Source organism: Oratosquilla oratoria, chromosome 9 (assembly GCF_046742065.1).
Source record: "Oratosquilla oratoria isolate Oo_2021 chromosome 9, ASM4674206v1, whole genome shotgun sequence".
Classification (NCBI taxonomy): Eukaryota; Metazoa; Arthropoda; class Malacostraca; order Stomatopoda; family Squillidae; genus Oratosquilla; species Oratosquilla oratoria.
The window spans coordinates 33,959,671-33,971,218 of NC_134785.1; positions in this window are offsets into that span (position 1 = coordinate 33,959,671).

Genomic DNA, 11,548 nt, shown 5'->3' on the forward strand with positions numbered 1-11,548 from the left:
AGTTTATATGAATAATTATCATTCCTTTAACTAAGGTTATAATCCTAAATCGTCAAGTGAACAAAAATACCTCCATGCATAATATACCTTCCATGTAACAAGGATAAATTAAATTGTCAAGTTTATTAGAATAATCATCATTCCTTCAACTAAGGTTATAATCCTAAATCGTCAAGTGAACAAAAATCACTAGAAACCATTGGTGTATAGATCAAAGCGTTTAATGGGATAATACAATACAAATACATGGTACAATATATTTCATATGAAAAGTATTTACAATAGGCCAATTTCATTTATTACACAAGTAATGCACTTCAAATGAATACATATTCATTACTTAAAATTGTATGATTTTATAGATTTTTTATAAAGTTGAACAATATATATATGCCATTACAGATGGCGACCAGGTACTGATGTAGGGTAAAATACATTATTTAATTTAACTTCTGATTTTAAGGACCATTGGATCCAATTTATTAAACAATTGCCTATGGGTGAACATGTGAACTGAAGTCGTTGTATTGTTTTGTCTGATTTCTTTGATTTAAAATTTCTATAGAAAATTGATTATTCCTTTGATCAATTGTTTTGTCTGATTCTTTTGATTAAAAATTTCTATATAGAATAGATTATTCCTCTGATCTACCATACTACCATAATCCTGAATGAAAAAGTCCTCTATACTCAACTTATTGTTTACAATATCATCCCCAAATGTCCTTATCACTTATCATTTCCATGGAGGTATTATGGGTGGTTCAGGAGGTATTTTGGGTGTGGGATTTTGGCTGGAGGTATTTTGGGCGGAGGCATTATGTCCTGGATTCGAGTTTAAATTGCTTAATGTGGAACATTCTCAAAGATGTATTGTAATCTAAGTGTCACATCAACATACCGCAGAACAACAAAATAGTTCTCATTATCACGGTAGTGCCTTTGTAGTCCCAACAGCAAAATATCCCTCAATTTATTTGGATAAGGTAATTAAAAAAATTCCGAGAGTCTGCACTGTCTGCCATGATGGAATATGGTTTAGGATACAAATTTAGTTCCTCACACACAATGAAATTATCACAATTTTTAATCATTGATGGTACACTTTATGCTCGACACTTATAAATTTGATGCCAAATAATAATGTAATGGCCTTAATTGATTTATATACATGTCACATTTAAGTTCAACAAAAAGCTTATGAGTTGTAAATTGTTAATTCATATATTATAAGAAGTATTTATCAATCAACTATTTTACATAAAAAATGTGTTCCGTCCATGAGGCTTCGTAGTTCCTCCACAGGTTGTTCCACTTTCTCGGTATTTACTTCATCTTAATATATTCCAATATTATCTCGTTATATCTTATTGTTTTGTTATACACTTAGTTAACTTCGCAAGTTTTGGACCCCTCTTCGTGATCTGATTTTTTGTGGTATAATGATAGGATGGGCGAATAAAGGATAACAAAGAGAAGATGGTATCCACCCATTTAGTCCTCTGGACAGTTAGTCCTCTGGACAGTTAGTCCTCTGGACAGTTAGTCCTCTGGACAGTTAGTCCTCTGGACAGTTAGTCCTCTGGACAGTTAGTCCTCTGGACAGTTAGTCCTCTGGACAGTTAGTCCTCTGGACAGTTAGTCCTCTGGACAGTTAGTCCTCTGGACAGTTAGTCCTCTTAGTTAGTCGTCTGGACAGTTAGTCTTCTGGACAGTTAGTCCTCTGGACAGTTAGTCCTCTGGACAGTTAGTCCTCTGGACAGTTGAGTCCTCTGGACAGTTGAGTCCTCTGGACAGTTGAGTCCTCTGGACAGTTGAGTCCTCTGGACAGTTGAGTCCTCTGGACAGTTGAGTCCTCTGGACAGTTGAGTCCTCTGGACAGTTGAGTCCTCTGGACAGTTGAGTCCTCTGGACAGTTGAGTCCTCTGGACAGTTGAGTCCTCTGGACAGTTGAGTCCTCTGGACAGTTGAGTCCTCTGGACAGTTGAGTCCTCTGGACAGTTGAGTCCTCTGGACAGTTGAGTCCTCTGGACAGTTAGTCCTCCATTAATTAGTCTTCTGACAATTAGTCTTCCTTTGAAAAATAACTGTGGCCATTAAGTCTTCCCAGTAAATAGGATAATCAGCTTAAAACACCAGTATTTATTATCTTATTATCAATGGGTGATTTAATATAACCATATATAAATGATAAATGAGATAAGAATAGGAGGATTAGAGGCTCTAGGGTATCTTATATATCACGCCTGGTATGACATATACCAAGTTGATTTATGAGGTATGTGTGATGGTGAATCAATAGAGGGCTGGGTGACTTATCATTTAAAGGTTTTGTTGATTTATCACCTATCATAATGTGAAACAAAGGGTTTAGTTGCATAGGACAAATGATCTAATTAATAATCAACTAATTAATAGTAATTATTTTTTGTTTTGATCAATGAAAACAATTGACATTTTTTGTTCAAAAGGAATGAACAGTTGGCAATTACTTTAACTATGAATTCAGTTCACATGCTCTGATCACTCATGTTCCATAGAAAGTATACATAGTCCACCCTGGAAGGTGGTAGTCATGTAACTTCCCCTTTCGTCTATTAGTCATATCGTCTACTCAGTTTCTGGCGAATCCAGGACATAACGGGTCAGGGAAAAAATCCCACCGGAAAAAAGTCCCAAAAATGTCTAGGAAAAAGCTCCACCGGAAAAGAGCCCCACCTCCAGCCAAAATCACACATCCAAAATACCTCCTAAACCACCCATAATACCTCCATGCAAATGATAAAGTGTTATGATAACAATATTGGGGGGTGGTATTGTAAACAATATGTAGAGTATAGAATCCTATTAGAGGACTTTTCATTCAGGATTATGGTAGTATGGTAGATCAAATGAATAATCAATTCTCTATAGAAATTTTTAATCAAAGGTATAATTAATTCTCTATAGAAATTTTTAATCAAAGGTATAATTAATTCTCTATAGAAATTTTTAATCAAGGGAATCAGACTTTAGTTCACATGTTCACCCATAGGTTTAATAATTTGAATACAGTGGTCCTTAAAATCAGAAGTTAAATCAAATTCATTGGACTGCAGCAGTATTACCGTGAAAATGAAGAGTTCCGTAAGTTTGTTGGGATAATGGGCGGACTTGCGTTTTTACCAGTCGCCGATGCGAAAGATGGATTAGCGTACCTGTCGACAATAGTGCTGGATGACGGATTACAACTTCTTGGGTACTTTGATGATACCTACAGTATGTGAATGGATCATATCGTCGAGTGCGTTCATGTGAGGGTGTGATCCGACTGAAACGTGTGGCTCCTCCGTTTCCTCCCGCAGTGTGGAATGTTCATAATGCGACATTAAATGATGGTGCCCTTATTAATAATGCCTGTGAAGCGTGAAATCATAAATATTTCCATTTGATAGGACATCATCACCCATCAGTGTGGAGAGCGATCTAATCATTCCAAAGGAAAAATGCAGCCGTATCTGCATTGTTACAGAGAGATGCCATCTGACAACGGACAACAGAATCCGCAGAAAATATGATCAACTCCAGTTGCGTCTGAAGAACTTGTCTGGATTACATCAACAGTCGAAAAGACATTCATGAATTTCTTGAAGGAATTGGACACTGAAATCCGAGAATTGATAGAATCTTAAATTCTGGAATACGATTTATACTGTTCAACTATATCTATAAAATCATACAATAAATATGTATTCATTTGAGGAGCATTACTTGAGTGATAAATGAAAATTGGCCTATTGTAAATACTTTTCATGCGAAATATCTTGTGCATGTATTTGTATTGTATTATTCCAGCATCAATGGTTTCTGGTGATTTTTGTTCACTTGACGATTTAGGATTATAACCTTAGTTGAGGGAATGATAATTATTCCAATAAACTTGACAATTTAAGATGATAACCTTGTAAACAGTACAAGCAGCACAATATTATATCCTACATGTACATATTATGGATACGGGACATTATCTTTCCCGGACACAATCCCCCCGGACAAAATACCTCCGGACAATATCCCTCCTGGATAGAATCCCTCCACGAAAGTGAGCGGGCTGGACAAAATCCCCCACATTATTCAGATTGGCAGCTCTCCCATTATATACCATCACATGCAAAGTAATCGTACATGCATCGTACTTTACCGAGGTGCTAATGCAAGCAGTACAGACATTTATATACTTGTTAGAATAAATCATTTATGAAAACAGTTTATTGCTTCACTATTACACCTTACAAACATATATGAAAATATTATATATATATATATTAAAATACATAAATAAACATATATTCACATATACAGTCAAATATCATATGAGAATATATATCAAAATACATTAATATATAAATACATTAATATATTGAAATACATAAATAAACATATACTCAAGGAGGGATTCTGTCCAGGGGGGATATTGTCTTGGGGGGATTCTGTCCAGGAGGGATATTGTCCGGGGGGATTGTGTCCAGGAGGGATTATGTCCGGACACCACATATTATATCCTATTATATTCATGCTTATCCCTGTGACATGGAAGGTATATTATGCATGGAGGTATTTTGGGTGTGGGATTTTGGCCGGAGTAATATTGTGTGGAGGTATTTTGGGTGTCTACCTTTCGGACATATTTTCCCAAACCATCTACTTTTGTCTATTTTCGTCTGCAGATCTGTCTACTTTTTCCATAGCTTTGGCTATGATATTACAGAGAAATAATCAAAATTAGAAAGAAAACACACTGAATCTTATCATTATTACATATCATCTTTATTCAAAAATACATGTTAATAGATAGTCTTTTCGGGTATTTTGACAGGGCGTTTCATGTGTTTTTTAAAAACAATTTACTACAAAACTGCAAACCTGGACAACTCGTCCACAACTAAGATTTCTACAAAGCTTTCATATTTTGTTCTTTAATTGTTATATGTATTAAAGTGATAACATACTAAAGTGTATTATTCTCGTCATATTTTCCTTGATTTTATGGCCTAATATATAAAGTTCTTGTCATATTTCCCCTTATTTACATGGCTAATGCAAAACGTATGACAAAAAAAAAAAAAGCGTGAACTTGTCCATATTTCTTGTACGAGTTGTCCAGGTTTGCAGTTTTGCGGACCAGTTCTCTGTGGACGAGTTATCCTTTCAGCATATCAATGAGGAATGTGAAAATAAGTATCTTGAGGTCAGGTCTCCCCATTGGAGGTGGTCCTCCAAGTACAAACTCTGGAATAACATTAATAGTTTTCTTCCATATATAATAGTAATAAATATATATATATATTCTTAACATATTATATATCTGAAAGTCTGAAATTCCCTTGCAAAGCAAAACAATCTTTTCTTAGAAGTAAAAATGCATCTCTAATCCAATAAGGATTATGCACTCATAATAGATTTTATTTTAGGATAATTTTGAAAATACCTTGTGAAGTCACAAGTCACAATATCTTAAAACAAGAAGTTGAAATAAGACCACATAAAAGTGGTACATATGAATGGAGCACGTTGGGCTCGAGACTGCAGCATCTTTGGGACACGAAGGTCATCCGTCCTCGAGCGATTCGGCCTCATGAAATTGTAAACCCCGGACGTTTCGGCCTCATTCATATATACCGCTCTTAAGTGATGTCTTATTTAAACTTATTTGGCATCAAAAGAAAATTCTTATGTTATTCATCCATAAATAAATAAATGCAAGTAAAATATATGAATAAAAATAACAAAAGTAGTTATGTTGATGCTTCAAAAAAAAAATATTGGCATTTTGGTGTTTGAAATTTGAAGTAAACAATAGTTGTCGTGGAAACAATATAGATTTAATTTATCTAGACTTTGCAAAAGCTTTTGAATTGGTTGAATGGTCGAAAACAAAGAGTTGTATATCTAGACTTTGCAAAAGCTTTTGATACCGTCCCACACGAAAGACTACTTACTAAACTAGCTTTGCATGGAATAAGTGGTAGCCTATTAGGTTGGACTAGTAATTGGTTGAATGGTCGAAAACAAAGAGTTGTTTTAAATGGAAAACTTCTGGATGGAAAAGTGTTGCAAGTGGAGTTCCTCAGGGTTCCGTTCTTGGGCCACTTCTATTCATAGTATATATAAATGATATAGACCATGGACTAAAATCTACTGTTTCCAAATTTGCTGATGATACAAAACTGTGCGGAGTGGCAAATGATCACTCAAACCAATTAGATATTCAAGAAGATTTAGATAGATTACAGCAATGGTCTGAAAAGTGGCTAATGAAATTTAACACGAGTAAATGCAAGGTAATGCACATAGGTAAAAATAACAGTAAGTACGATTACAAGTTATTTGGAAATTCGTTAACAAAAGTGGATAGTGAAAAAGATCTCGGCGTAATTATCAGTAACGACCTCAAATCATCCAAGCAGTGTATTTCAGCCTCTGAGAAAGCAAATAAGATTCTATGACTGATTGCGCGATCTTTTGATTTCAAAAGTCCATCACTCATTAACAAGCTATATAAATCGTTAGTTCGTCCACATTTGGAATATGCTGTTTCCGTATGGTCACCGAATCTCATTAAAGACATTGACAGATTGGAAAGAGTACAACGGCGAGCCACAAAACTGATTCCAAATATCAAAAATAAATCATACGAAAATCGACTAAAACATATGAATCTGTTTTCCCTAAAAAAGCGTAGACTCAGAGGTGAATTGATACAGGTCTTTAAAATTCTAAAGGGAATTGACAACATCAAAAGTGACCAAATTTTTACATTGAATGAGAATCAGACAAGAAACAATGGTCTTAAACTCTCGAAATAGATTCAATTTGGAAGTAGGTAGAAACAACTTTGCCAACCGTGTAGTTAATGAATGGAATAAACTTCCTGCACAGGTAGTGCAATGTAGTTCAGTTCAAAGCTTTAAGAATCATTTAGATAAATACCTAAGTAAGGTGCTGTAATGATTATAATTTATCTTATATTATTTGTTTTGTTTTGTTATCATTTGTCTGTCTGATTTGTATTTATTATTAGTTATATGTCAATTAATTATTATTTACTATTTACCTGCTTGTTTATTATTTAACTATACCTATGCATTTATTTATGTATTTTATTTGTTATTTACATTATCATAGTTTTTATTTATTATTTTATTATTAATATGATTTTTTTTTCGCATCCGACCTAGATATGGATCAAAAGGTCTCCTGTCGGCATGCTCCGCCTTTGTAATCCTTTGAATTCCTCAGGGTTCCGTTCTTGGGCCACTTCTATTTATAGTATATATAAATGATATAGACCATGGACTAAAATCTACTGTTTCCAAATTTGCTGATGATACAAAATTGTGCGGAATGGCAAATGATCACTTAAACCAATTAGATATTCAAGAAGATTTAGATAAGTTACAGCAATGGTCTGAAAAGTGGCTAATGAAATTTAACACGAGTAAATGCAAGGTAATGCACATAGGTAAAAATAGCAGTAAGTACGATTACAAGTTATTTGGAAATTCGTTAACAAAAGTGGATAGTGAAAAAGATCTCGGCGTAATTATCAGTAACGACCTCAAATCATCCAAGCAGTGTATTTTAGCCTCTGAGAAAGCAAATAAGATTCTATGACTGATTGTGCGATCTTTTGATTTCAAAAGTCCATCACTCATTAACAAGCTATATAAATCGTTAGTTCGTCCACATTTGGAATATGCTGTTTCCGTATGGTCACAGAATCTCAATAAAGACATTGACAGACTGGAAAAAGTATAACGGCGAGCCACAAAACTGATTCCAAATATCAAAAATAAATCATACGAAAATCGACTAAAACATATGAATCTGTTTTCCCTAAAAAAGCGTAGACTCAGAGGTGACTTGATACAGGTCTTTAAGATTATAAAGGGAATTGACAACATCAAAAGTGACAAAATGTTCACATTGAATGAGAATCAGACAAGAAACAATGGTCTCAAACTGTCCGGAAATAGATTCAATTTGGAAGTAGGTAGAAACAACTTTGCCAACCGTGTAGTTAATGAATGGAATAAACTTCCTGCTGAGGTAGTGCAATGTAGTTCAGTTCGAAGCTTTAAGAATCATTTAGATAAACACCTAAGCAAGATGCTGTAATGATTATAATTTATTTTATATTATTTGTTTTTGCTTTGTTATCATTTGTCGCTTGATTTTCATTTATTATTAGTTATGTGTCAATTTATTATTATTTGCTGTTTACCTGTTTGTTGGTTATTCAACTATACCTATGCATTTATTTATGTATTTTGTTTGTTGCATAAATTATTATGTTTTTTTTTATTGTTATTGTTCTATTATTATTATGATTTTTTTCGCATCCGACCTAGATATGGACCGGGGGGTCTCCTGTCGGCGTGCTCTGCCTTTGTAATCCTTTGTAACTTATTTGATTTTAAAGAACATCAAAAGACTAAATGTCCAATTTTAGAAGACTAATTAGTGGAGGACTAATTGTCCAGAAGACAATGCCTAATACATCAATCCCCCCCCCCCGAATAATCTTCTTCACTTTCAAATATGGCCAAATTAATTTTTTATATTAAGTACGTGTACGTGATTGATTAAGAATCTACATTCATCACCTAAAACAAATCATAAAATCAACACATAACAGATTCATACACATTTTCATACTATTAAAAAAAATAGTTCCCTCATCTTAAAAGACAAACAAACTGGGCGCAACTAGGTAACGACTCAAAAATCCCCTTTCCAGGGGAATTGAGGGTTTTGTATATACCCACTATTAAATGGACGAAAGATTCTCTTGTGGGACAAAGGTTTCATCATCTTCAGAACATCTGACTTGCAGACCTTATTACGTAAATCTACTCGAACAGGTCTGGAGCCATGATGAACCAACATCTTGAAGATGGTAGTTTCCCCGGACATGTATCACTGGCAAATACTGTCACCCTCTGGCCAAACTTTTGGTTATCATACAACAGGAATCTCTCTGTGCGCCTTCATCTGCTGATGTTGGTGCCCACTTTCCATCTATGACAAGCTCACCTAATGTCGCTGGATCTCTCGGCATGTTTCGTTTTCTTTCTTGTCTGATAGCTTTCTTACATGCGTTTTCGTCCGGATTGCTTGGACATTTTCGTCATTAACGTTAGATACAACCCTAGAGATTATTTGCACAGGGTTACAGACGCCTGTCTCAGCCGATGTCTTCATTTCTGCTTTAGCGTTGTCTACTTTCACTGCTGAATCATCTGATGCACGGTTCTGTTCTCCAGTTTCTCTTGGTTGATTCATCTCTAACTGTGTCACCACGCACCCTCGGCATTTTTCTGTTCGGTTCTTTACACAGCACAATATCTGCGAATTTCTTGTATACTGTATTAGGTACATAAACCCATTCGAGCATAAGTTCAGGCCACCTCTTGATATTTTGATAAATTCTGTCATAGTGATGTTTCTAACATGAATGTTGATAATATGTATGAGGGTCACCTCAAAATTTTAGTAAAGGGGACATAGGTGATAAGTAATCAGCACAATTAGATATAAGGATTACAAAGGGGAGCATGCCGATATGAGACCTCTTGCTCTATAACTAGGCCGGATGCGAAAAAATATAGTGACAAATAAATAGATAAATAATACAAAATATAATAATATAAACAAATAAATAATAACAATAATAATATAATAAACAAATAATAACAATAATAATATAATAAACAAATAATAACAATAATAATATAATAAACAAATAATAACAATAATGATATAGTGAATAAATAATGAAAATCATAATGTAAATAATAATAAATAAAATAAATCAATAAACAGTTAAATTTGAATAGTAAACAAACAGGTAATAGTAAACAATAATAAAATGACAGATAAATGATAATAAATAACAATCAACCAAATAATAATAAACAAGCAGACAAATAAACAAATGATATAAAATAAATGCCAGGCATTACAGCATCTTGCTTAAGAGAGCATCTAAACTAATCTTAAAGCATTGCACTGCCTCTGCAGGAAGTTTATTCTATTTATTAACTACAAGGTTGGCGAAGTTGTTTCTACCTACTTCCAAATTAAACCATTATGTCTTGTCGGATTCTCATTCAGTGCCACTTTTGATGTTGTGAATTCCCTTTAGAACCTTAAAGACCTGAGTCTACGTTCTTTTTTTTAGGGAAACATATTCATATGTTTTAGTTTATTTTCGTATGGTTTATTTTGTGGCTCGCTTCTGTACTTTTTCCAATCTGTCAATATATTTAATGAGATTCGGTGACAATATGGAAACAGCATATTTCAAATGTGGACGAACTAACGATTTATATAGCTTATTAATGAGATATGGATTTTTGAGGCTTAGATGCTTAGATGATTTGAGATCGTTATTGATAATGACGCCGAGATAATTTTCTTTATTTGTTTACTAACAATATTTTACTGATTAGCTTGCTACTAATCCACACAACAAACTATATTTAAATTTAGTTTACATTGTCAAACAATCATAAGCTTTTGAATGTGGATATCACTAATTACCACTTAAAATAATTAGATAAAATATCAAAATAGATCAATTTGTGATAACTTTTGTCCCAAAACTCAAATGATGACATAGACGTTGACATGTGGGTGTTGACTTTTTTACACTATTCAATTCTGAAATACTTTTTATACTTTAATGAACTTTTAAGGCATGTTTGATGGTGCAAGATTAGGGCAGTTTAATATGACTAAATAATCGAGTGATTAAGTGATGTGCACTGAAGAACGGTACGAGAACCGAGTCCAGGGGAGAGGAAGAGGCCTTTGAGGGGAAGATGTCCTGAGTAGGAAGGGGAGGGACGAAAAAAAACCCGATTGAAGTAAAACAAGCGAGCCAAAGCAGAAGAATTCAGGACTTAAGGCTATCGATAGGCAACAGCTGATATGCAACAGATGGAACGCAACAGCTGAGATGTGCCAGCTGCTGTGCAGTTGCCGATATGCGACATCTGGTCGCGTGTCTCCATCTGGACATTTTTTTTTCAGAAGGCCAGGCCTAAAGTATCACATTTGAATATTATGCGTCTGGCATTTGCGGATATTCGGCGGCGACAGAAACATATCTGGTTACTTTTCAGACCCGACGCCCAAACCCGTTTCCCTCTCTAAACAAACTTTCAAGAAGTACACATATCCGCATGCACATATATGTCATGCCAATATGTATGGACATGCGTAAACAGGTGTGTGTGTGTGTTCACAGAAACCTTCGTTTTCCCTACCTCCCTCCACACTGAGCTCATCCTTTTATTTTTATTTTAGTCGTTGAACAAAAGTCTCGTTCCCCCCATTCTTCTTCCATCATCATGTTCAGCCACCACCCATCACCATTCTGTTCATGCCTACCCACCTTGCGGCCAATCGGGTTGACCTATTTTTTCCGTAGCGTCATGAAAAATGGACCAATTACAGACCGCCCTTTGCATTCCGCGGTGGCAGTGACGGGATAAAAAAAATA